At 36.9% G+C, this 25944-nt stretch overlaps 2 long non-coding RNA genes across 2 annotated transcripts; both read right to left on the bottom strand.

Moving 5' to 3' along the window:
* Positions 1 to 10228: 10228 nt before the first annotated feature.
* LOC140136096 (uncharacterized) lies at positions 10229 to 13132 on the bottom strand. The gene is made up of 3 exons (XR_011856613.1): positions 13047 to 13132; positions 11618 to 11667; positions 10229 to 10338 (listed from the first exon to the last, which is right to left on the bottom strand). It is a non-coding gene; the product is annotated as an uncharacterized lncRNA (long non-coding RNA).
* A 1691-nt stretch (positions 13133 to 14823) lies between these two features.
* Positions 14824 to 17881, bottom strand: LOC140136089 (uncharacterized). Its single transcript, XR_011856612.1, has 3 exons — positions 17769 to 17881; positions 16039 to 16200; positions 14824 to 14974 (listed from the first exon to the last, which is right to left on the bottom strand). It is a non-coding gene; the product is annotated as an uncharacterized lncRNA (long non-coding RNA).
* Between the last annotated feature and the right edge of the window lie 8063 nt (positions 17882 to 25944).

The raw sequence follows: 25944 nt of genomic DNA, 5'->3' as shown, positions 1-25944 counted from the left end.
GCTCGCGTGTCCCACAAAAAACTGGGCAAACGTTGGTATCCCTCATATTTCGCTCTCATCATAAAAACCACACAGCGGCCAGTCATATTTTCCAGAATCTGGTTATTAAGTTATTTAAGAATGCATTTTATTAGTTTAGACATTTTTTACTTCATAAAAACATTTTAAGCATTATAGATATGAATAATGTGAATTGATATGGTAGAGTATAAAAATAGAAACTTATGGTATAAAAATACGACTGTATACTGTGCTTACAAATTTCGTACAAAAATATTTAAATTACAAAATGATTGCTTAAATCAGCAAACACGAAACGTTTTACAGAAAACATTTAAATGTCGGGTGCATAATGTTAAATGCGTGTTCACAAAATATTTTGAAAAAAATATTTTTAGTAACATTTGTAAATGTTTTGTAGTGTTTTGTTTTATGTAAAACGTTTTTGTGATGTTTATATAACCCAACATTTAAAGGGGCATTTCGTGATCTACAGCCTCATCCCCCCACTTTTCTCAAAAAAAGTTGAGATTTTTATATTACTGGAAACCTCTGGCTACATAATGTTTATGTACAAAATATTTCTTGCAGATTAATTCGTTTTGCAAAGATATCGTGAAATTTGAATTTCGTTCTGGTGCACCAGAACGAAATTACAACGCATTGTCTATGGAGCAGTGTAATACACATAATCATGCATAACTCGCAAACGAAAAATCGGAATCAACTGAAATTTTGGGAATAGGCTTTTTTCGTGGATATGTACTGAAAAATGTCATAAAAAGAGGATGCTAGGATCACGAAACACTCCTTTAAAGGTTATTTCGACCCAAATTTCAAATGTGTTTGTAACAAGTTTATAACGATTTACAAAAATATTTTCATGTTTGCTGAGGACAAGTAAGATATATATACTTGGTACTGCACGATTAAAGCACAATAGAGAGCTTGCGATTCCAAAACGTAAACATTTGAAACGTCCGTGCATCTATTCAAAATCGCTCTCATGTGACGGAATTTTGAAAAGATGCACAGGCGTAAGGCGTTTGAAACGCACGGTGTGGAAATCGCAAGCTCTTTATTATCAACATTTTACGCCTTACCTCCTGAATGGTACAATAAGGGGCTGTGCAATAATTATGAGCCCTGGGGAGGGTAAAATTGGGGGGGGGCAAGAAATTTTGGCGAGCCAAAAGGGGGGGCAAGCAATTTTGGCAAGCTGAGAGGGGGCAAGCGATTTTGGCACACATTCATGGGGCGCCTTTTAATAAAACGCTCTAAAAGGCTTAGGAAAACAGTACGGAAACGCTTAAATATGCAAATTTTCCTGCTCGCTGCGCTCGCAACAGGTATATAAACCATTTAAGGTTTGTAAATTGGGATCCCAAAAATTTGGCATGCGCAAGGGGCGGGCCGAGAGGGGGGGGGGCAAGCGATTTTGGCAGGCCGAGAGGGGGGCAAGCGATTTTTGGCGAGCCGTTTGAAATTTTACCCCGAAGGGGGCTCATAATTATTGCACAGCCCTAAGTACATTAAGTATACGGTTGAGTACAAATTTAGAAAAAAAAATGCTGCACTCGCAGATGATGTGCGCGCGTGTTCATTTTTTGATCGGCATCACAAAGGATACCAGACTTAAAGGGCTGAAGTGCAACGCTAGACATGAACGAAGTCAGTTGAGGGTACCCCCACTATAATCCATAAAAAATGCTTGAATTACCATTATCTTGATGAGGAATAGTTTTAAATAGTATTTGTTTCTCTAAAACTTAAATATCAAATAATGAAATATTTTAAAATAATAAATTATTTAATCGGCAAGCTTCCGGGACCGGATCGGGTAACAGGAAACATGGAATCGACTTTCATTAGCCGAATCGATGCAATGATAGGATGGGCTATAGAAATAGAAAATGATATCGTATACAAATACTACTGCATACTGTGCTTAGGGTTAAGTCAAAACTCGACCGCCGGTGTTCCGGGCGGTTTCCGGCGGTTCTAAAAGTCTACGGGAATATACTCAGTAATGCGGTCAGTCGTCACATCCTGTTGCTGGTTGATATCATCCAGTCGTCCACGCAAGTAATAAAATTTTCAAGTGGAGTTATTTCAAGTTATTTTTATAGTATTTTTATGTAGGAATAATTGACTTTGTTCCCCGGAGTGCTTCGCATGTTACTCATGCATTCTTGAATATTCATATAGCAAGAAACTCTTACAACCGGGCGGAACCACCCGGAACTGGCGGTAAACCACCGGTCGAGTTTTGATTTGATCCCTTGCAAACTACACAAAAAATTATCACATTTTAAAATAAAAATTATTGCTTATAATATATTATTATACATTGCAAGATAACAATAGGCAAGATTGAAGCTTTTACTGTCAACATTTAACCCACCACCGTACATTAACTATAGCATCGTTATTTACGTCAGCCTTCCGGGTGGTACAAATAAATTCGCGTATCGGTATAGACGAATCCTATTTTACGCATTCCTACTCCTCAATGGCAGCCATAGCCGCGACGGGGACCCAGCTATCTCACCTAAATTGTAAAATGATGCGGCCTTGAAGGTTATTTTAAACTGCATTCTATCACCCGTGTTACACGTAGATAAAAGAATGATGACAGTTTACAACACAAAAGAATCTAACATCGAATATTAAGCGGGTTTAATCCACCCAATTGGGCACTCACAACACCTGTTTGGTGCATGCGGGTAACCAAATATGGCCGACAAAATCCTGACCATGACTTGGCTCGTTGGATTCGTCTATAGGTTCTTCAAAGTACCACCCGGATGACTAACATCTTTTTTCAAGACATTTTCCCCTACTCCCCACCATGCACTATTCGGGGGTACTTCCGCTGCATTTCACCCGGGCATTTCACCTTTCGAGTGTCGCAAAATACACCATCTACATGGGGTGTAGAGTATGTTCATTTATAGAAAACAGACATTTCGTCTTGTGCCTTCATCGGAAGTTGGGATCATGACTGCATCACTCGTGTTACACACGATCTATGAGGTTCATGTATTACGTCATACCATCCAGAATAGTACATCATGGGAAGATAGGAAAAGGTCTATGCGCAGATGATGTATGCACATTAAACATTATTAGAGAGCTTGCGATTTCCAAACGTACGTATCATACGCCCGTGCATATTCAAAATCCCGTCACATGAGAGGGAGTTTGAATAGATCGCACGGGCGTATACGTACGTTTGGAAATCGCAAGCTCTCTATTCTGAAAATTTGGTGGCCCTGGGCCAATGGTATACTTTGGGCCGGCCCTGCTCTTAATCTGAATAAGTATATACATTTACTAATTACATAAGATGGTTGATCCGATTTTATTACATTGTGCTTTCTACAATAAACATTACCCAAACATTAGTTTCATATTTCAAGTTTAGAAGATATGTATCACAGTGAACTATATGCACTACTTGTGACGCAAGGGGAATCTGAGGGGCATGTGCGTTCATGTGTCCTCAGAAGTTAAGACAATTTTATAAAATGAGTGGCAAATTCTAGTCATTTGGTGGACACTTTATACAATATTAATTATGTCAAATGGAGGGGGGGGGGGAGGCATGATCTCCATCTGAAGTTCGAACATTTGTCAAAATGAGCAGCAAATTGAAACCATTTGGTGGACACTTTATACACTATTAAATCGTTAAGAGGGAGGGTGTGAAGGGGATCTGCCCCTCAGAAGTTATACAGTGTACAAAATGAGCAGCAAATTGAAGCCATTTGGTGGACCGTCATTTATACACTATTATATCGTCAAGGGGGAGGGTGTGAAGGGAATCTGCCCCTCAGAAGTTATACATTTTACACAATGAGCAGCAAATTGAAGCCATTTGGTGGACACTTTGTACACTTTATTGTGTAAAATTTGAGTGTGACAAAGTTGACAAATGTTTAAAATGAAGGCCCATTTTCCCAAGGGGCGGGTGTGTGTATGTGTGGGGGGGGATTTGAAATATAAAAATGTTATAAATAGAAAGCAGAAAATTATAAAACCTAACCATCCTCCATTATCTATATTAATATTTTATTATATATTATTATTACATTATTTTATTATATATTATTATTACATTTTTATTAAAGTGCTTTAATATGTATGAGAATCAATTGCACACATTTTAATATAAAAGCTTAAAAATCATAAATCACGGAAGCACACTGATATAATTATAAATGAATGATCTGCATGTGCGCGACATAGAAACAACCAAACGCCCTCCTGTCAATATCAACTGAATTTAGCATTTAAAAAACACCTAAGGATAGCGTCCTTTACTGCCATCACGTGGAAAGATTTTGTTGAATAATTTAAGGGATCTAAAATGAGCGTTTATTGCGTTTCGACAGTATTTTTTGTGGGACATGAGAGCACCTCGGACCTATCGAATTGCATTCTGAATACGAAGCATGTCTTTCTGATATCAAATAATTTTCATTTTTGAAAATCACAATGTAATACAAATTTTATGACAAATTATAAAAATTTGATATTTTTCAAATTTTTGACATATAACAGTCCTCGAAGTAAATCATATAAATCTAATGATATATTCTTAAAGTGTATGTAGTAGGGAGGAAAAGCCGACGGTCAATTGAAAATTTTGACCTTTCATATTGAAGATATGGATTTTTTCCCAAAAAGACCTAATTTTTTTTGGTGTTTTGGGAAAAAAATCCATATCTTCAATACGAAAGGTCAAAATTTTCAATTGATCGTCGGCTTTTCATCCCACCTACATACACTTTAAGTATAAATCATCAGATTTATAAAGTTTACTTCAAGTACTGTTAAATATCAAAAATATCAATTTTAATGATTTGCCATAAAATGTGTATTAAATTGCGAATTTCAAAAAATCAAAATTATTTGATATCAGAATGACATTCTTCGTATTCAGAATGCAATTCGATATGTCTGATGTGCTCTGATGTCCCAAAATAAATACTGTCCAAACGTTCATACCCCAGCCTTTAATATTAAAAGCCATAATATAAAGTCATAGATATTATAAAAAGTATATAAAATTATCTAAATTATCTATTTTCTCGACTCTAAATCCGGCACAATATCAGAAATTTGAGACATTATATAACTACAAAAACACTGAGAATGCGTGTCGGAGTAGTCATAGTCGTTCAACTCCAAAATTTTTTTAAAAAAAATCATTTTTATTATTGTCTAGATTGGGGATTAATGAAAGTTATACTTTGATGAATTGAAAGGGTACGGAATGCAACACATGTACTTTAAAAAAAAAATCGCTTAATGTATTGTGGTTCTTGAGATCAGTTTTTGAAGTTTTTGAAGTTTCGTTTCGACACTCTTTATACCATGACTCAAGAATTACTAGCCCTACAATAGTGTAACTGTGATATTTGAATGCTTCGCCAAGTCTGCTTAAACATGTTAAAAGTAACCATAGGATACCTTGATTCGACCAATTCACAACAGCTAACTACTCTAAAGGAACAAACCAAAAGATCGATGACGTCCTATAAACGAAGGGGGGAAGGGGTAAAAATACTCGATTACGTTTGTACTAAAACATCGGTCTGAAGAATGTGTCATTATTACTATTATGGCAAAATTTTCAACATTTCATTATTACGTTTCTGGCAGGGAGGGAGGGGGTCGACTGAGAAACGAAACTAGTTACGTTTATAGGACATCATCGATCTTTTGGTTTGTTCCCTAACAAGGTCAGGAAGTTCGCCTGATTGAATTTGTTTTCTTAACGGATCCTTAATAATTTATGTTCGATTTATTAAGCAAGGAATGATTTTCTCAAATCTGCTTCTCATAGAAACGAAACTCTATTCTATTTTTATTTATTTATTTATTTATTTATTTATTTATTTATAGCATTCGGCCGAAGCCAGGCTAAACCCAATAGTGCTCAGAGGCTACTAAATTCAAGGGATGCCTCCAGATATGACGGGACATGGATATGGGAAGAGGTCCGATTTTTGAAGCAGGAGAAAAACCGGAGCACCCGGAGAAACCCTGCGAGTGAAAAGACCACTGCACTAACCCGCCCTCCCGGGTGGACTGTTGTGAATTGGTCGAATCAATGTATCCTATGGTTACTTTTAAGCAGACTTGGCGAAGCATTCAAATATCACAGTTACACTATTGTAGGCCTATTGAACTTAAAAACGACATTTTTACGTGAATCTGTGTTCGCAGATGATATCCACTGGTCAATGACCCTGCCGTAGTAAATCAAAAGCCAACCAGTGGCGTAGCTAGTGACGGCGGCGCCCCACAGAAATCATGAACGGCCCGTAACCGGGGGGCTGTAGGTCGCCCCAATCCCCAAATGCACCCAAAAGTCCCTTTTTTTTTTACCCCAAAAGTCCCATTTGCGACTGTAGCGAGCGAAAAATATGGGGTTTTATGCCTTTTGGTCAAAAAAAGTTCCAATTTTTTAGGGAAAAAGACCATTTTGTTTTCAAAATCCGCCGCCCCGTCCGTAGATTCACAAGTTTGTGCCCCCTTCAAAAAATCTGGCTACGCCACTGAACAGAGGGGCGGGTGAGGAGGGCACGTTTTGGTAATACTATCCTTTTGGGAATGAGCCTGATAAACTATTCAACAAGTATTTGGTAAAGTATCACTTTTATGTAACCTATTAAGGTAACGTACATATATTTTTACAATAGGTAAGATATTCTTCATCGTTAGGGATGAAATCAAAACCGTCCGGTTTCCACTCTTTATAGGTCTAACAATAGAAACCGGACGGAACCGGTGACCAACCACCGGTCGAGTTTTGATTTCATCCCTTAGTGATCTATAGCCAACCTTCTATCAAATACGATACGGTTTTATTTCCTCCGTGGCCATGCTACAAATCTGTCATTGGGGTTCATACGGGAATTTATCCAAGGGCCTTGTGTATCGTTACTGCGGGGTTCGGAGTCGTGTTGTAGGGTTCTTCTATTCCCGCCAAAATACGGCGATGGCCAAGACACGTCACCCAACGCGATATGATTAGCAGGTATTGCTACCGTATTTGCTTGTTCTCCGGTTGGCGGTTTCGAAAATATCCAGTCTCCAATTATTGCGGGATTGCGGGGATCCGAAATGGAAGTACGCTTCGGATATTGCGCTCTACGACGTACCATACAGAGGTAGAGTATAGCACAACCAAGGGCACCGAACAGAACTACCAACGTTGCAACTACCCCTAGTATAATAAGCACAAAGTCGGTATCAATTGTGTCACTGGATGCACCTGGTTCACCAGATTCCTCTATGGGCACCTCAAATGCCAAAGTCGTCAGCGTCGAAACAGTCTCTACCTTATCAGTCGGATACTCACGTTCGAAGTTCGTAGGGGTTAGACCATTGTTATTACCAGTAGCGGAAGTGTTTTCTACTCTAGCTCTGATGATGTTCATCACTTCAGCAGATGAGGCGGTGTCATTGATGTAGTTTTTAGCAGGGTCATCCGCTGGCCAATTTAGAGCATTCATCACTAAATCACTATCCAAAAAGTTAACTAAATGTGAAATAACAATAAAAAACACTATGTTTCAAACTGACCTTACTTTTATTCGCAACTATTAAAACCTATCATATGTTGTGGAGGGTTGGTCGTCAGGGTGTATCAGAACCATTTAAGGCGGGTCGGTGAAGAGCATGATCTAGCGTGTAGGACATGAGTAAGGTTATACCACATCAAAAGGACCGACTTCAGTCACGAGAGTGATATACATTGGAGATTATGCGCTGAAATTAAGTAGCGGATTTTGGTATTTAGCCTCATCTTACAGTGAAAACTAACATTTTTTATGGAAAAGAAATTCGTTTACCTGAAGGAACCTGACGCTTTCGCCTTCGCCTACCAAATGCACCAGCGGAGCAGAGTTCAGGGTCCACAGGATACTGGACCGCAACCAGGACATAAAATATCCGGCGAGATCCACGACCTCTCTTTCGATTGACAACAGTGATCTCAATATCATGCGACGTTACAAACTCAAGAAATTGATTGGAACTAAATAGATAAGACAAAAGAAAGAATACAATTTCAATTGTTAAAACATGATACGGTAGTTTCATACTCTCATGCCGCTTGCAGCTAATCGGCATGGCATTGCAGAATTGCAGAAAAATGGACACAATCAAGGCTTGCCATTGGCCATGTTGGCTGATACGGCATGCAGCTTGCCGCAGCGGGATGGAAGTATGAAAGGAGCATAACTGAGGCATATTTTGCAATACGTCTAACGAAGGGGAGTGTTGCAACCTGGGACGAATTACCTAATATAATTCGTCCTAGGTCATGTAGGTTGCAACCTCCTGCCACTTCTAGAAAATGCACCTACGTCACTACCGAACTTTTCAAAATCAAAATTATTTGATATCAGAATGACATTCTTCATATTCAAAATGCAATTCGATATGTCTGATGTGCTCTAATGTCCCAAAATAAATACTGTCCAAACGTTCATACCCCAGCCCTTAACTCATTGAACAGGTTGAAATTCACTCTTTCTTCACTCTTTTTTGTGTGGTTTGTGTTTAAGTTAAAAACACATTTCACTCTTTTTTGAGTGGTTTTATAAGTGAATTACTCCTTTGGGAGTGAGGTTTTTACTCTTTTACATTTAGAGAGTGTTTGGGGATGCGTGTTTGGTTTTATCTCATTGAGGCGGTAAGAGGCCCCATCGGGGACACTCGTGAAAATTTGTTAAATGGTTAATACCAAAAAAAAAATATAATTCGTCCTAGGTTGCAACCTGCTGCCACCTCTAGATTATGCACCTACGTCACTAACGAACTTTAGTTGAACCATAGTATGGCATACTCTCTAAATGTAAAAGAGTGTAAAATTCACTCCCCAAAAGAGGATTCACATATAAGACCACTCAAAAAGGAGTGAAATGTGTTTTTAACTTTAATACCACTCTAAAAAGAGTGAAAACCACTCTAAAAGAGTGAATTTCAACTCTTTCTAGGAGTTAAAAGAAGGACAACTCTAAAATGTGTTGTTCTTCATTTAAGGGATCCAAAATGAGCGTTTATGGCGTTTCGACAGTATTTTTTGTGGGACATGAGAGCACCTCAGACCTATCGAATTGCATTCTGAATACGAAGCATGTCTTTCTGATATCAAATAATTTTCATTTTTAAAAATCACAATATAATACAAATTTTATGACAAATTATAAAAATTTGATATTTTTCAAATTTTGATATATAACAGTCCTCGAAGTAAATTATATAAATCTAATGATATATTCTTAAAGTGTATGTAGCAGGGAGGAACAGCCGACGGTCAATTGAAAATGTTGACCTTTCATATTGAAGATATGGATTTTTTCCCAAAAGACCTATTTTTTTGTGTGTTTTGGGAAAAAAAATCCATATCTTCAATACGAAAGGTCAAAATTTTCAATTGATCGTCGTCTTTTCATCCCACCTACATACACTTTTAAGTATAAATCATCAGATTTATAAAGTTTACTTCAAGTACTGTTAAATATAAAAAATATCAATTTTTAATGATTTGCCATAAAATGTGTATTAAATTGCGAATTTCAAAAAATCAAAATTATTTGATATCAGAATGACATTCTTCATATTCAAAATGCAATTCGATATGTCTGATGTGCTCTAATGTCCCAAAATAAATACTGTCCAAACGTTCATACCCCAGCCCTTAACTCATTGAACAGGTTGAAATTCACTCTTTCTTCACTCTTTTTTGTGTGGTTTGTGTTTAAGTTAAAAACACATTTCACTCTTTTTTGAGTGGTTTTATAAGTGAATTACTCCTTTGGGAGTGAGGTTTTTACTCTTTTACATTTAGAGAGTGTTTGGGGATGCGTGTTTGGTTTTTATCTCATTGAGGCGGTAAGAGGCCCCAACTAGCATCGGGCACACTCGTGAAAATTTGTTAAATGGTTAATACCAAAACAAAAAATATAATTCGTCCTAGGTTGCAACCTGCTGCCACCTCTAGATTATGCACCTACGTCACTAACGAACTTTAGTTGAACCATAGTATGGCATACTCTCTAAATGTAAAAGAGTGTAAAATTCACTCCCCAAAAGAGTAATTCACTTATACATGTTATAATACTCTAAAAAGAGCGAAAACTACTCTAAAAGAGTGAATTTCAACTCTAAAAATGTGTCGTCCTTCATTTAACTCCTTGCTACTTACTTGAAGTTGGGGACTGTGCTACCGGGACAGCATACGTAGTAATTGTAATGGCAATAGATATTCAAAGTTTCTCTTATAAAACCCCTCAAGTTGTTTTCATCGTGTGCGTTCTGTGAATAAAAATGTGTTGAACGCGGACAATACATTATTTGTTATATTTGAACAATAGAGACGCCGCAATATATCGTTAAGAAACTAGAACATCCGGGAGCATTGTTTCCAAAATATCAAATTGGGTTGGGTAATCTAAAATCCTATATAATGTGACCATCCACGTCGAAACGCTCGTAAAGTCGGCCCCTGGTCAATTTTGTTTTCTTCCGTGTTTAGAAAATATATATCATAAACTTTACAATGATATATCATTTGACTTCAAACGATACCCAGAAGCGGAGTTATGGCTTGTTAAACTTTGCTCCTTCAGTAAAAGGGTACATTATTTTGGTGCTACAATATTTCGCTTTTTCTACATTGATGGTATTAAATAGCAAATGGTCATAATTGGCGGTCACTTCAAATCATCCCCAAGTCAATGAGGTTCAGGAATGTCCTCTCATTGTTAATTGTTGGTTAACCCACCACTTGAACAGGATTTAGCCAACGCAAACAAAGTATAAGCGTATTATCCTCTTCAACAATAGGATTAAAGATTGGTGTTTGACTTGACTAAAATGAGAAACATGTAGGACACTTATTAGGTACATTATGAATACAACCTTTATGCACATTTTGGACTGTAACTCGAAGTACAATTTGCCGACTTTACGAGCGGTTTGAGATGGATGGTCACATAATTATATTCAATGCAGTCTTATTAAGGGCTCGGTCGCCTACCATTGCACAGTATTTTTTGTGGGACCTGAGAGTACATCAGAAATACGAGGAATGTCCCTTTTTTTTAATTCGCGATATAATACAAATTTTATGGCGAATTATTAAGTAATAATTAAGTAACTTTTATATATCCAATGATATCAGTGCTAAAAGTGTATGTAGCAGGGAGGAAAAGCCAATCATCATATTGCAAATAATGTGCAAAGGTGGGCGACAGAGAGAAAGTAGAAACAATATTTCGAGGGCTTAGAGCAAGAACTAGCTATGTCCACAATTACATGCTACTCATTTCGGCAACAAATGGATGGTTAATTCTGCCCTCCAAAATAAATGCAAGTGACTTTGGGGTATATGCATGGTCAGTTAAACAGTTAGCATGGTTAGTTAGGCGCAAGTGACCATGTACATACCCCAAAAGTCACTTACATTATATTATAGAGGGCAGAATTAACCGTCCATTTGTAGCCGAAATGAGTAACATGTAATTGTGGACATAGCTAGTTCTGGCTCCAAGTCCTCGATTGTATCGATATTAAAATAGCATAATGAACTCACAAAGTGTCGCCCGATCATTTCGAAAAGTATTGCAACAAACGTTGTTACCTCTGAAATAAAGAAATATAATAAGCCAAATCGGCATTGGAAGTTTGCAATGCATTGTAGGACAGTTTTTGCAATTTTGGGACACTTTGTCCTTTGACCTTTCAGAAAATTCAGAAATATTGGGTTTTTGTACGTACAAAATATAATCTAAAATGTTTTACAATAATTAAAACAAATATAAAAAATATTAGTATTTTATAAATTAATTATTTAGTATTTTTAATGATCAACATTATGACAATAATAAGAAAATTAATAATAATTACGTCAATTTGCCCGATATGTCAGAGGTCAAAGTGTCCCAAAACTGCTCTCAAAAACCGGAAGTTGAAATGGCGATTGGGCTTATTGGACAAACGATTATCAATCCTATTGATTGCCGGGGGGGGGGTCTCTATAGTTTAAGTGGTTATTGAACTGGTTATTGCTTTTTTACATTAACCGCACGGTCAATGTATATCTAATTACCGTAAAATCTCGTCTACAAGCATATAGAGTGCTTTTGATGAAAGCTAAATGAATCCAGACGCCATCCATCGACAAAATTATAAGTTGAGCAAATTAATTACCGATACAAACATTATACAAACAAGTACTATTTTAAGATCAGTTATATTCATCCTTGCTGTTCAATAACTTGATAAGTTTGGATTATTCTGAAATATACATTTTGTTAATTGGACTTTTGCAACTTTTCATTTTGGGGTTTGAGAGTTTGGAGGCGCATATCTTGGTCAATTCTTGCTCAATGTTCACGAACAGGGTGTCAAATGAGAAAGCAAAGTCCAATTAACAAAATGTTAAGAATTATCCAAAATTATCAAGTTATTGAACAGCAAGGATGAATATACCTGACGAGTTTCTTTTTGTGCCTGGTGTATTCCGTTTACCTGTAATAATTATTGTAGCTTTACTAATAAAAACCTGTTCCAATTCCACCTCACACATATTGTCCTGGGTAGGATTTAGGCCAATGTTCACTGAAAACTACTAGCACTACAGACCTGTTATATTGATTTTTCAAAGTAAAATGCTATTACCTATTTCAATGCATCCAAAGATCCAGGCAAATTAATGAGATGTCACTGGGGCAGGAATAGATATATATGTATACTTTGATCAGCTCGTAATCGGCGGGAATTATTAGGCTTTTATCACTGCGCCGAAAAGTAGATCTACGTTAAGAGTGATATAGTTGATCTGCCTGGTCTATATTTTGCGTATTAAGGAAAGTAGACAAACTTCCAATACTTTTCAATACTTCTAGCGAGTTGTCATAAGACAATTCTCCAAATATAATATATTGATATTAATCCGCGATGTTATAAGGCCCGCCGATTACGAGCTGATCAAACTGTAGTACCATGATATTTGAACTTACGTGAGCAACTTTGTTCATCCGCTGGGCAAATGCAGAAGCATTCTTCGTGGAAGCCTGGCAGCATGATCCCATTAAAGCCACAGTTTACGTTTTCACAATCGGCACCTGAGATTTGATTTAAATTCAAACTAATAATTATTTTATAATCATTTAATGGCCTTAATATGTATGGCATATGGTGCACTACGTTTGTATCGATAGCAATTCTTGTATAGTCCGCAAATAACTTGAAGCCATTCGATATATTATTATTATTATTATTAGTGTTATTATTATTATTATTATTATTACTATATACTGACTTGGCAAAAATCCTGGAAAAGTCTGGAAGGCCAAGAAGATTTTATAACGAAACAGTATTCTTATATACAGTCATTTTGAAAAACAAATCATAATAAAATTTCACTAGCGTCTTCACGCGATCTGTCCACAACTTGTTTCAGGGTTAGACTATGCCTCTGCCTTAATACGAAACGTGCCAATTGTATTGCAATAATTATGTTAGTTCATAATATTGCCCAAACAAAATGGGTTAAATACAGACTAATTTGTATACTAATGGCGGCCATCTTGGATTTGTAGGGTATTTCCGTTACCACTTTTTGCAATACCTAGAATATCAAAATGTTGCCCTTTTAAATAATTCATTGGCAATATTTAAGGGTCACAATTTTATGTCTAGAATATTCCAGACACAAAATTCAAAAACTCCACAAAATATTTTTGTTTAATCGTTAATATAGACTAAAGTTATCTTGTTTAGAGCATCAACTGATATCAAAGTCATGTAACAGATTCAGGATAACAACAATAATGAGGCTGTTTCGACCGAAAAAAACAACGAAAAAGTTGACAACTTAACACGAACTACTCATGAAAGGCAAATCTAAATCAAATCTAATCTAATCTACAGGGTGTCCCTGAAAGAACTGTATCGTCGGAAACGCAATTGTTTGGGTATTTTAACGCCACAACTAAAAATAACTAAATACTTGGTGGGGTTTAGGAATAAATCAGCTATTACATATTTTTTGAATTTTGACATTTGACCATACCGTTCTTGATATATAAGAATTTTACGAAACTCCCTCAGTTTTAAGCCTTTCCACGGACTCAAATATCAATCGATGATATATATATAGTCAGAGTTCTAAGGCCATCTTCATTTAATAATTCGTATCAAAGCCCCCGCGCGTATTAGTAAAATCGCCCGTTTTTTGCGTTATTCCCATTGGATTGAGTAAATTTCAGTTTTTTCCGCTGTTTTATATTTTCCTGATCCACCATATAAAAATCTCACGTCTGACATCGTCAGACGTCAACATAGCCAACAGCGTAATCTCAATAAAAATTATTTATTTTGACCACAGTGCTACCCCCCTGAGAGATGAAAAAGTGGTCTATTCTAGCCGCAGATACACACAATTAAAGTTAAAAAACATAAATGAAAAAAAAAACCAACAAAAAAACCCAACGCATCCCGTATTATGTTTTTAACTTGGGAACGGCTTTGAGGCGATTAAGATGCCCTAATGACTGCGCATCATCAGCGCATGATGCGTTATTGATAGATATCGACTCCGTGGAAGGGCTTGACAAAGAGGGAGTTTCGTAAAATTCTTTTATTTCAAAAACGGAGCGGTGATAGCCGATATGTTCCTCAACATCACCAGTTATTTAGTTAATGTATCCAAATTAATCAGTTCCCGACGATGCAGTTCTCAGGGACACCCTGTAATCTAATCTAATCTAATCTTATATAAACTGACTTGGACACTCCTGTATATTACAACTCTGTGATTCTAATCGTGGTATTCCGCTACACGAGGCCCCATCACGGCAAAGCTGTCGCCTCGTCTGTGTTCCTGTACTGCATGATAGACTGCATTCTCCCCATTCACTCCATTCAGTAAATCCAACGGAAACGGCTGTAATGGAAATGCTGAACATTGTTGTCTCTGCTACATTAAGCTTATTAATCATAATATCATGTGACCAGCTTCAAAACCCGGAACAGCTTGCTTGACATGTTTTTTGAGTTATAAGCCTCTACAGAAGATATTCCCATAAAAAAGGCAAATTTTGGAATTCTTAATTTCATATGGTATTTGACTGTGGGACTAAGTACTTCTTAAAAGAGGTTTAGTTGATCAACAATAATTAACAGTTGAACTATGATAATCCCTATTCAATCCTGCTTACATTTATTCCAATCATGAATGTCAAAAATATAACTTGGTTCCTGGTTTTGTCAGTACGGGTCACATTATTGTTTATGAGGTCTTCAAACGCGCGAACTTTCAAATCAAGTCACTTCTCTAAAGTCATTTATGGCAGCAACACAGGGGAGGGTACCCCCACTTTGGAGGTGATGCGTATGTAGGGCTGTTAAGACCCTTATCTTCAGCATCACTATCACCCAAAGACCCCATATTTTTTCTTGAACACGTGCTTTGTCACCCAAAGACCTCTTATTTTTCCATTTGATCCGTCAACCAAAAGTCCTTATTTTTCCATTTTAACAGCAACTTTCATTTATCACTTGTTCAGTGCCTTTTCAGGACCATGACAATCCCTCTCTGACATTACAAAATCCACCAGCGCTGAAATATCAAAGCAATTTCAAGCCATTTAGAACTAAAAATTCAATGTTTGAGGCTGCTGTAGGAATTTGGCTCTCACCAAAAGATCTTATTAAAAAAGTCATGCTCTCACCCAATGCTCTGCAACATTAGATCCAAACGGTCCATCCCTCATCCAAAGACCCCATTTTTTCCAGATTGCTTTCACCGAACGCCACAAATCATGCTCTTACCCAATGACCCAATTATTAAAAATATTTTGGTCTCACTGAATGCCCCTTGCTGTAAAAGTATCAATTTAAAACACCTACACATGCACCAATATCCATTTAATATTATCCCCGCGTGTGGATCGGTAAACAAAATAGAACGTTAGTATCATTATTATGTAAAAATAGAAAAGACCTTACCCGGACATTTTTTATTATTACATGAGCGGGTAGATGTACTTGGACCGGTGCAGGTGAGACCATCATTGTCTACAGGATCTTCGCACGTTCGGTTACGGGTTTGTTTGCCGCCTCCACAGGTAACGGAACAGTCGCCCCATTCACCGTATTTCGTCCACTTTGCTGTGTGTGTTGGGTATAATTAGTAAATGAATTAGGAAAACTAGACCTAACATAATTTAAACGTGAACTGGACTATTCCATTTAAAATCAATACTACCCCTGCTGAAGATTTAGCTAAAGTCTTATACAGAGGGATTATAAGTTTCGAATCAAATAGACAAATTGGGTAACTTCCATTTGAAATACTCACTCCAGCTGTGGAAGATATAGGTAAAGCCATAATACAGGGAGAGTGTGGGTTTCAAAATGATAATTAACTCTGACCAATTACATGTGAAAAACTTACTCCCATTATGGAAGATATTTCCAAAATCTTCCACAGGGGAGTGTGGGTTTTATATGGAATAACCCATTATGAAGGGTGTAATCACACCGATCGACAACTTGCACTGATATGAATTTGGTAACTGTAAAAGATATAACTTTGATATGTAGGCATAACTTTGGCAGATTGTTTGCAGGTCACACTTTACCAGTTTTTTAACTGTACATAAATCAGGGTTGGCAATTTTTTTTTGGTTTAAAAAAATGCCCATTATTATGTTGTCGCGCTCCCACGGTGACTTAACTTGGCGATAATAAATTATTTATTTGGTAATAATCAAGATGAATTATTGTACTTTTTTCTTGACTTTAAATCAAGGCACCTAAATGTTCAACCAAGTTAAATATTAAATGAAGACCTGAGCGCTTAAGTCTTCATTTGTTGTTTTGAGTTACAGCCCTTCGAAAGTTGTAAAATACTGTAGGAAGTTAACGCAAAGAGAAATTTGACTGAAATTTTGCACGTTTACAGGATGATGTGAGGGTGAAAAAAGTGCTATATACTAATTTTGGACTTGAGTACTTTTTGTGCGCAAATTGGAGTAATACACAGTTTTTATGGCTGAAAATCATCAAAGACTTCCTCAAATTGCTCAAAAGTGTGCTAAACAATCTCTAACAGTAAATTGGTTATGAACAAGAGGAGAAATATTGTAATGCGTGCAATTGATTACCTGATAAATAAATAAACAAAATAAATAAATAAATGTCGGTGATTTAACGTGCGCTACACCTAAGTACCAGCACACTTCAACAATTATTCCGCTGCCATTATGATATATCAGAATCATTTCCGCTTCCACAAGTCCGCAACTGATGCGCAGGTACTCTCAGCGACTTAGATTGTGATTACCACCAGCAGTTCCCCCATTTTTACACCTGGGTGGAGTGGAGCAATTGGGAATTAAGCCGTCTTGCCCAAGGACGCAACACACTGGCCGTGGTGGGGCTCGAACCCGCAACCTTTCGATTATGAAGGTCGCGCCCTAACCATTAGGCCACCGTGCTTCAATGCTCAATATATCGATTTTGGACTTTTTGCGTTTAAATTGGAGTAATATACTTTTTAATGGTTAAAAATCATAAAGACTTCATAAAATTCCTAAAAAGCGAAAGGTAATTACAGAGAAAGGTGAGTATTCTTTCATTGAAATGGATGCATCTTGAATATACTGAAATGGATGTTATATAATCCAATTTACATTTTATTGTTGGGGTTGTTTGTACTTTTCTTGTCAACTTACGACATGCTTCAGTGTTGCAATCTTCTTCCTGTGTTGGCGTAACGCCGTCACATGTGACCCCATCAGTAGTATCACTATCTATACAAGGCTTCTCCCGACTACGTTTCCCACCGCCACAATCCTCTGAACATGTGCTCCATGCACCCCAATCACCCCACATTGGAGTTGTGGTTGCTGCAAAATGCACGAAAACATAAATTGCAAATACAGCCATACTTAATAAATAATGACACTTAAATCAATACGGATAGAGGGAGTAGTAGAATAATACAATACACGTCTTAATTTCTTCGAGAATGTTGGTGGTGGTTGATGTCTTGCTAGTCGTCTCGGGTTCAATTCATGGTAGAGACAAGACCGTATATTCTGTCCAGGGATTCATATGAGATCAGTGTGTGTTATACTTTCAAAGATGAAACAAGAGTTGTGGTTTACACTGAATGTCAATATTTATGTTATTCATTGATAGCGTTACATAAAAAGGAGACACGAAACCGGCCTTAATCCCATTTCGGCCTGCGCCCCTGTTGACGACGAAAGAGGTACAAGTCGTCTAATATTGAAGTGAATCGTTATATTTTGAACCTACGAGTAGATACATTTTCATAAAATGTACAGGTACCTGTTAACTCATCCCTACTGTATCCTGTATTATATTACAACAAATTGCCATAGACCGAGTGACAAACTCTAATGAGCTGTGACATGATTATCCAATTTACATCTCACCATCCACAGTCAATACAATTGGAGCACCATTGGCCTGTTTGCCAAATATGGACATTATAGTGGTGTCGAACCAATATTTATGAATATTGCATGGTACATCAAGGGAAAATATTCGGATGGTGTCCAAATGTGGATAGAATTATATACCTTATGGTCGATTCTATCGAGTGAGTTTGCTATTTTTATTACTGAACTGTAGCATGAATGGTAGCACGCCATCTACATTTCAGCGCTGCTTGTGTGGTACATATAACGTCAATGGCTTTATTGGGCATTGATTCACTACGAAACAGTAAAATGCTTGGTTGAAATTACATCGGTGCCTGAGTCGGTTTTTTAATTTTTTGGAATGAAATATGAAGATAAGATATTCAAATCATTATTAATTGTGATATTTACGGCTTTCGGAAGGAGTGGATACGTGCATTTGGCCTATACCCTTGAGTGTGTGATTATTACGTAGTCAATTCACCACACACACACGAGTAAATGGGAGATTCACTCCAACTTTTTCTTATGACAGGTACATTCAAAACTACCAGGAGTTTTGGTACAAAAAAGATGCGTTGATGTCACAGAGGCAGGGTATGTCACGCACTCATCATCATCTTGAAAGATGATAGGAACCAATTTAAATTAAGGGGTATACTTAACAAAAGTAAAGCAGCTGATCCTATTTGGCTACTCTCTTCAAATCGATTACTGCTATGAATGTTATGAAGGGTATGGCAATTTGCCCAGAGGGATAAGATCTCCGGATCATTGACAACTACAGCCGATTAATCATCACTTTTTCACTTGTAAAGTTCAAAAACGTGTTGCCGAGCTTTGTTCTTAATTTAGGAGCAGAGTAAACTGCCAAGAAGCTTTACAGAGATATCTTCATTAGCAAAGTGCTGCTGATGTTAGAGATCTGAAGCAGAGGATGCAACTAAGCGCTCTTTGTGACATCTCTTGATGCCAGGAAGGCTTTTGTTGTAGTGTATCAGAATGCTATGTTACATAAGCTTGCCTACCACTACATTTCGAGTTGTACCAAGATGCCTCCAGTTCAGTGAAATGGGATGGTGTAGTCGAGGCCTTTCGACCTTGCACAGGGTGTAACAACAGTTGGTGTTGTATCTACTGATTGTTACAAGATTAACGGGCTGCATTTACGATCTTCAAGATTCGGCACTGAGATTGGTGATATCCATATAGGAGTTCCGATATGAGCGAACAATGCACTTTTTGCAGATATCCATGACTGATCTGCAATACATGCTTCAGGGTGTAGCCAGTTATTGCCTCTGAATAACGGTACATCATTCATTCATCCAAAAAGAGAATTATAATGATCTACAATTCTTAAACTCACCTCAACCACCGACAATAGTCACAAACATTCAAACTGCGAAAGCACGTTTAGTTCAATAGAATTCCATAACCATCGTGCTAATCATGTTAAATTTACCGTATTTGGCACAGATATATATATATATATATATATATAATATCTATAGCGCGGATCATTATAGCCCGGTATTATAGCCTATGGAGGCGTGTCAACATCGCCCTTATTTGGTGGTATATGCCGTTGGACCTTCACACAGTAATAAGGATTCATAAAAAGTATAGCTTCATCGATCTACGACGTACGGTTATGGGGCTTATGTAAGTTTGCGACGTCTAATTTTGGCTCCAGAGGGGTGAAAATGAAAATTGCTCCGACTTTGTTGAGAAAGGTCTCAAATTATTTGTCTATCCATGATAAATCAAAAAAGAATAGTTTGTGCAGCTGATATGTAAAGTGGTTCATAACCTTGGAAACATATCAAAATAGGACAACACCCTTTGTGTTCTATATTGAGTCAATTTGACCTTGACAATGGTTGTGTTATCTGGTTACCAAAGCACCCTAGGTAGTTAAAATTATACTTATTCCTGATTTCTGCTACAAGACAAATAATTTGCGTATATCATCAAAGTCAGAACACAGATATTGGAACATATCTGTGGTCAGAAGACATTGAACTTGTGTGGGGGGGGGGGGAATTGTAATCTATGATATTGTAATGTGACTAATTTGCTCAACGTCATAACCGGTTTCTGATTTCTTGCTACAAGATAAATAATTTGATACTTCATCAAAATCAGAAAAAAATTAACTTGTGCAACCTGTGGGGGTGGGGGGAATTGTAATCTATGACGTCGTAATGTGACTCTTTTGCTCATAACTTCATAACCGTACGTCATAGATATGTCAAAGTATACTTTTTCTGCATCCTTATTGTCAGAGAATAACAATGGAGTGACGTGGGTTTGAATAATTTTGAACTTAACCATCTATTCAAAGTTCAATGACCTTTTCCCACTAAATGGGGGAGCTGATGAAATGCCTCCCACTAGAGGAAGTTGTGAATGAGAAAACGGTCATTTTGGTAAGAAACGGCCATAATGGACATAATTTAAATTTTCTCATTAGTAATCCCCGCTGAGCTCAAAACAAACATTATTATTCTCTCATCCAAAAGAATGAGAAAATTTAAATTCTTTCCATTTTGGCCGTTTCTCACCAACATGTCCGTTTTCTCATCCAAAACTTCGTCTAGTGTTATTACTAGTACTTACTTGTCCCACAGTCAGACCCTGTGTAGCCTGCTACACATTCACATGTGACCCCAGATGAATATTTGCATATGTTACATAGAAGCCATACATTTTGAGAGATTCAATTGCTTAAGTGTACTTACTTGTCTCACAATTGGATCCTGTGTACCCTGCTAAACATGCGCATGTGTAGCCATTGACCCCATCTGTACATGTACCACCATTCATACACGGGTTACTGGCGCATCCATCGATAGCTGGCGTGTATAAATATTAATCATAAAATTATGTTTAGCAGGATATAATATCTTTATTATTTCTTTTTGTCTTTGTTCAGAAGTTAGTATTAGACCAAAGGAAATAATACTCTCCATATTTTACTACTTTAAAGGAATTCTAAATGGATTTAGAATGTTTCATATGTTTATGCTCCTTGGGGTTTTTTTCAGAGAAAGGAGCAAGCGTGACTGGAAGTTGATGTTTAAAATATTTAAGAATAATTGCGTTAATTTTTCATTCATTCTAACTAAAACCTATAGAAATATAAATTTGATGAGATGATATATTTGCATATTGTTACATAAAAGACACACATTTTGAGAGATTCAATTCCTTAAGTGTACTTACTTGTCTCACAATTGGATCCTGTGTACCCTGCTAAACATGCGCATGTGTAGCCATTGTCCCCATCTATACATGTACCACCATTCATACAAGGGCTAACGGCGCAGTCGTCGATATCTGTGGTGTATAAACATTGAATCTTAATTATGCTTAGCAGGACATAATATTTCTTTATTATTTCTTTTTGTCTTTTTTAGAAGTTATTATTAGATAAAAAAACCCCAATACCCTCTAATGTTTTACTAAGATAACAGGAATTTTAGATGGACTTAGAATATTTCATGTGGTTTTTTCGACGAAAGAAGCAAGCGTGACTGGAAGTTGATGTTTAAAATATTTAAACATAAATGGGTTAATTTCACATTTATCCCAACTAAAACTTATGCCTATAGAAATATAAATCAGATGCGATGAAATATTTTGCTATGTTACAAAAAAGCCACACATTTTGACAGCTTCAATTGCTTAAGTGTACTTACTTGTCTCACAATTAGACCCTGTGTACCCTGCTGTACATGCGCATGTGTAGCTATTGACATCATCTGTACATGTACCACCATTCATGCAAGGGGTACTGGCGCATTCGTCGATATCTGAAGTGTATAAACATCGAATCTTAATTAAGATTAGCAGAATATAATATTTCTTTAATGTTTTTTGTCTTTGTTTGGAAGTTATTATTAGAGAAAGGAAAAGAATACCCTTATGCATCATAAAACATCATATCCAAATTCCGCAAAAAATCCTACTTGGGGAATTCTTTTTATCCAAGATGACCGCAAAAATGGTCGCTATAGCATATAATTAGCTTCTGAAGCAAATATGATGATTATTTTAGTGCACTTGAATAGGTTTAAGAGGTCAGAGAATTTGTATAAATCTAAAACACTGGAATCAAAGATGGTCACCAAAATGACCGCCACCACACATGATTAGATATATATCCACTTTCAGATATAATAATAACTTAAGTGTCCATGAATATATTTCAGAGGTCAAAGAATTCAAATTTGTGCTAATCTAAAACACTGATGTCTTCATTCACACAGTGGCCACCACCACATAATATTTAGGTATATTTTGACTTCTTAAGCAGATATGACAATGATTTTAGTTTAGGTTTAGGTGACACAGCATCCAAACTGTGCTTGTACCTATCTTAAGGACTAGGCCTAAGTCTTTACTGTATGTCCAGCACCTCCAGGGAGATACTGAAGGGATGCTGCAGCTAAACAAAACTGTTTCGCTTTGTAGATGATGATGAAGTCTTTACTCAAACTGTAATCCAAGATGGTCCTCACTCAATATGGCTAAAATCAAACATGATATCTCTGCTTCTGAAACCTATATAATTATGAGTTTAATCTTTGAATAGGCTTTTAGGGTCACAGAATGTAATGTTGCAATTACTTAAAACACTGAAATGCCCAGTTGCAATAGAACCCAGAATAGCTGCCACCACATGTGATTTTCTGTAGCTGTCTTCGTCCTCATCTGCAAGTATAATCGCCTCAGCATTTTGTGATTTTTCTCCCATGCAATCTCCACAAGTTGTGACACATTTAAGTCATTTTTTTGTGACTTGAGCATCCGTTATTTCCACAAGGATTCATGGAGGATAGTTGCATTAATTTGTACCGTACCAACTTAAGCAAGCTTTGTGGTGCTGCATTGAAAGCCTTAAGGACCAGCGCCAGTTCGGTGTCAGAGAGTTTCCAACCCAATTGCTTTGGATCCAAATTATTGCAAAAGAACCTGCAGACTGTAAAATAAACTACTCTTTCAGTAGGTGGATGGTTCTGTGGATCAAGTGATGCTTTATTTGATAATACCATCGCCATGAATTTAAAGCGTAGACCATTTAAATAATCTTTTTCTCTGCCACCATATAAGACTAATAACCTGATGCCAGCGGTACTAATCTGTTCTACAGTCACCTCTAGATCGCTCATCAAGGAATGTATCTGCTGCAATTTTCCGTTTTTTCTTCTCTATGCTCTATTTCAAATGGTTTAGAATAAAGAAGTAGGTAAAATATGTAAAAAGATGTACAATCAGTAGTATTTTTTCATCAATTTTAATTGAAATAAAGATAATTTGCATATTTAAATCAAATTTTTTTAAAATGTTAGAAATTGTTTTGTTATTTAAATTATTTTCCTCCCGGTGATTTTTTTTCGCCCGGTGAAGATTGGCAAAGTACATGTAGGTCAAGTGTGTGAAAGTAAAATGTACATCTTTTATAAAATCACCATGAACAATGTAGGGTTTAGTTTGCTAAATTCCTGCTCAGGCAACATGCTGCCTGGCCCGGCAGTGTTTCCTTGTCAGGCAGTCGGACCGGACTGTTCAACAAACTTGTCTTTCCATGTCGAAATGTTGCAGAAGTGGAGTCACAACCACAAATTTTGTACGATTCAAATGTAAACTATCCCCCAGGAATCCTTGTGGAAATAATGGATATTCCTGCCGCCAAAATGGACTTTAATATGTCACAGCTTGTGGAGATTGCAGAGGAGAAAATTGCCAAAACGCTGAGGTGATTACACAGCAGGCAGGGGTGTATATTCTTCCAAAACATTATTCCCTCACGCTATCGGGCTGTGGGCCCATTCTCCGATAAAGCGTCCAAGTTTGGTCTCGCAAATTGCAAAATTCCAACCACGAAGAATTCATGAAAATCATTCAGAATCGTAAACTTTAATAGTTTCAGAGCACAAAACAACGCATGGGTGATTTTTCAACAATACTTAATTTTTGAGCAATATTACTTGTACGCATTGGTGGTAACGTATCAGTGGTAACGTATCTGTGAAGCCTTTTCACACTTTTTTCTTAATCGTGCAAGTGTAAAAACTTACCGACTTAATACTCATACTTGATCAGTCATCACCCAAAGTACTACAGTCTGGTATGGTATTTGGCTTCATTTATCACAGCGTTTTTTCCGAGGGGAGTAGAATTTAGGTAACGTATCTGTGACGACATGAACGTAACGTCAGGATTTTTGCCATTAATAGACCTGATTTTTTTTACTTTGAAACCATTGTGTTATGTACCACATATATAATATAACTATGGAGCCTGCTTGATCCATCACATATGAGAACATTCATATAGCTAGTTATTTTGACAGATTGCTATCCATTAGAAATATGGTAACGTATCTGTGAACAATATTGGCGACATAGTCTCAAAGACCTGTTGGAAAAATTTAATAACCTGCGTTGTGATGTTTTATACTTTATAATTAGGGCATGATACCAGCTAATGAAAAGTACCTATAATCCATTATTATGCGCGCATGTATAGCGAACAGGGACACATTTTACGGAACGCACCTTGGCTGGCGACATGGAGGAAAACAATGGATATGCATAATCAGCTTTATTGTTTTATACTTTCTAGGCATGTTAGAACCTCTAGCCCCACACATTTTAGAAAGCAACTCCTAAGTATTAGTTATATTTAAAAAAGTCATTTCTTTCTGACGAAACAAGTCTGAATACGACTTGAAACTATGGGCGACACAAATTTGGCTTTTTGAACACTTTATCGGAGAATGTGCCTGTGGCCACATTCTTCCCAATCTGAATCCAATCTTGAAATGGACCCGAAAGGGGAAATTTTATGTGTGATGCTATCTAGTCCTACATGTACCATACTTTTTTTTTGTTCCTTCCCTTCCAAGACTAAATGTAGGCATTTGTCAGACCCAGAAACTTTTAGTGTACGACCGTTACTATTTTTTTAGCTAATTGTGAGTTGTTCTATATTCTGTCTTCATATAACCATAACATTATTGCTACAGCATGAACACGGAAATAAGTATAAAAGTTCGGAGGGAACAACTTGGACTGTCGCTTAGGTGGGTATCTGGGGTGATAGGACCAGCAACCCCCACCCCTCAACTTCTCACGCTGTACATGCGCATGCGTAGACATTGACCCCATCTGTACATGTACCACCATTCATGCACGGGTTACTGGCGCATTCGACGATATCTGGCGTGTATAAACATTAATCATAAAATTATGATTAGCAGGATATACTATTTGTTTATTATTTCTTTTTGTCTTTGTTTAGAAGTTAGTATTAGACAAAAGAAAACAATACCCCCGATCACTTTTAAATTAATTTTAAATGGATTTAGAATGTTTCATATATTTTTTTCCAGAGAAAGTAGCAAGCGTGACTGGAAGTTGATGTTTAAATATTTTAAGCATAATTGTGT

The sequence above is a fragment of the Amphiura filiformis genome, chromosome 2, assembly GCF_039555335.1.
Source record: "Amphiura filiformis chromosome 2, Afil_fr2py, whole genome shotgun sequence".
In the NCBI taxonomy this organism is placed as follows: domain Eukaryota; kingdom Metazoa; phylum Echinodermata; class Ophiuroidea; order Amphilepidida; family Amphiuridae; genus Amphiura; species Amphiura filiformis.
Note: the sequence above shows the minus strand (reverse complement) of the source record. Positions and strands in the feature narration are given on the sequence as shown.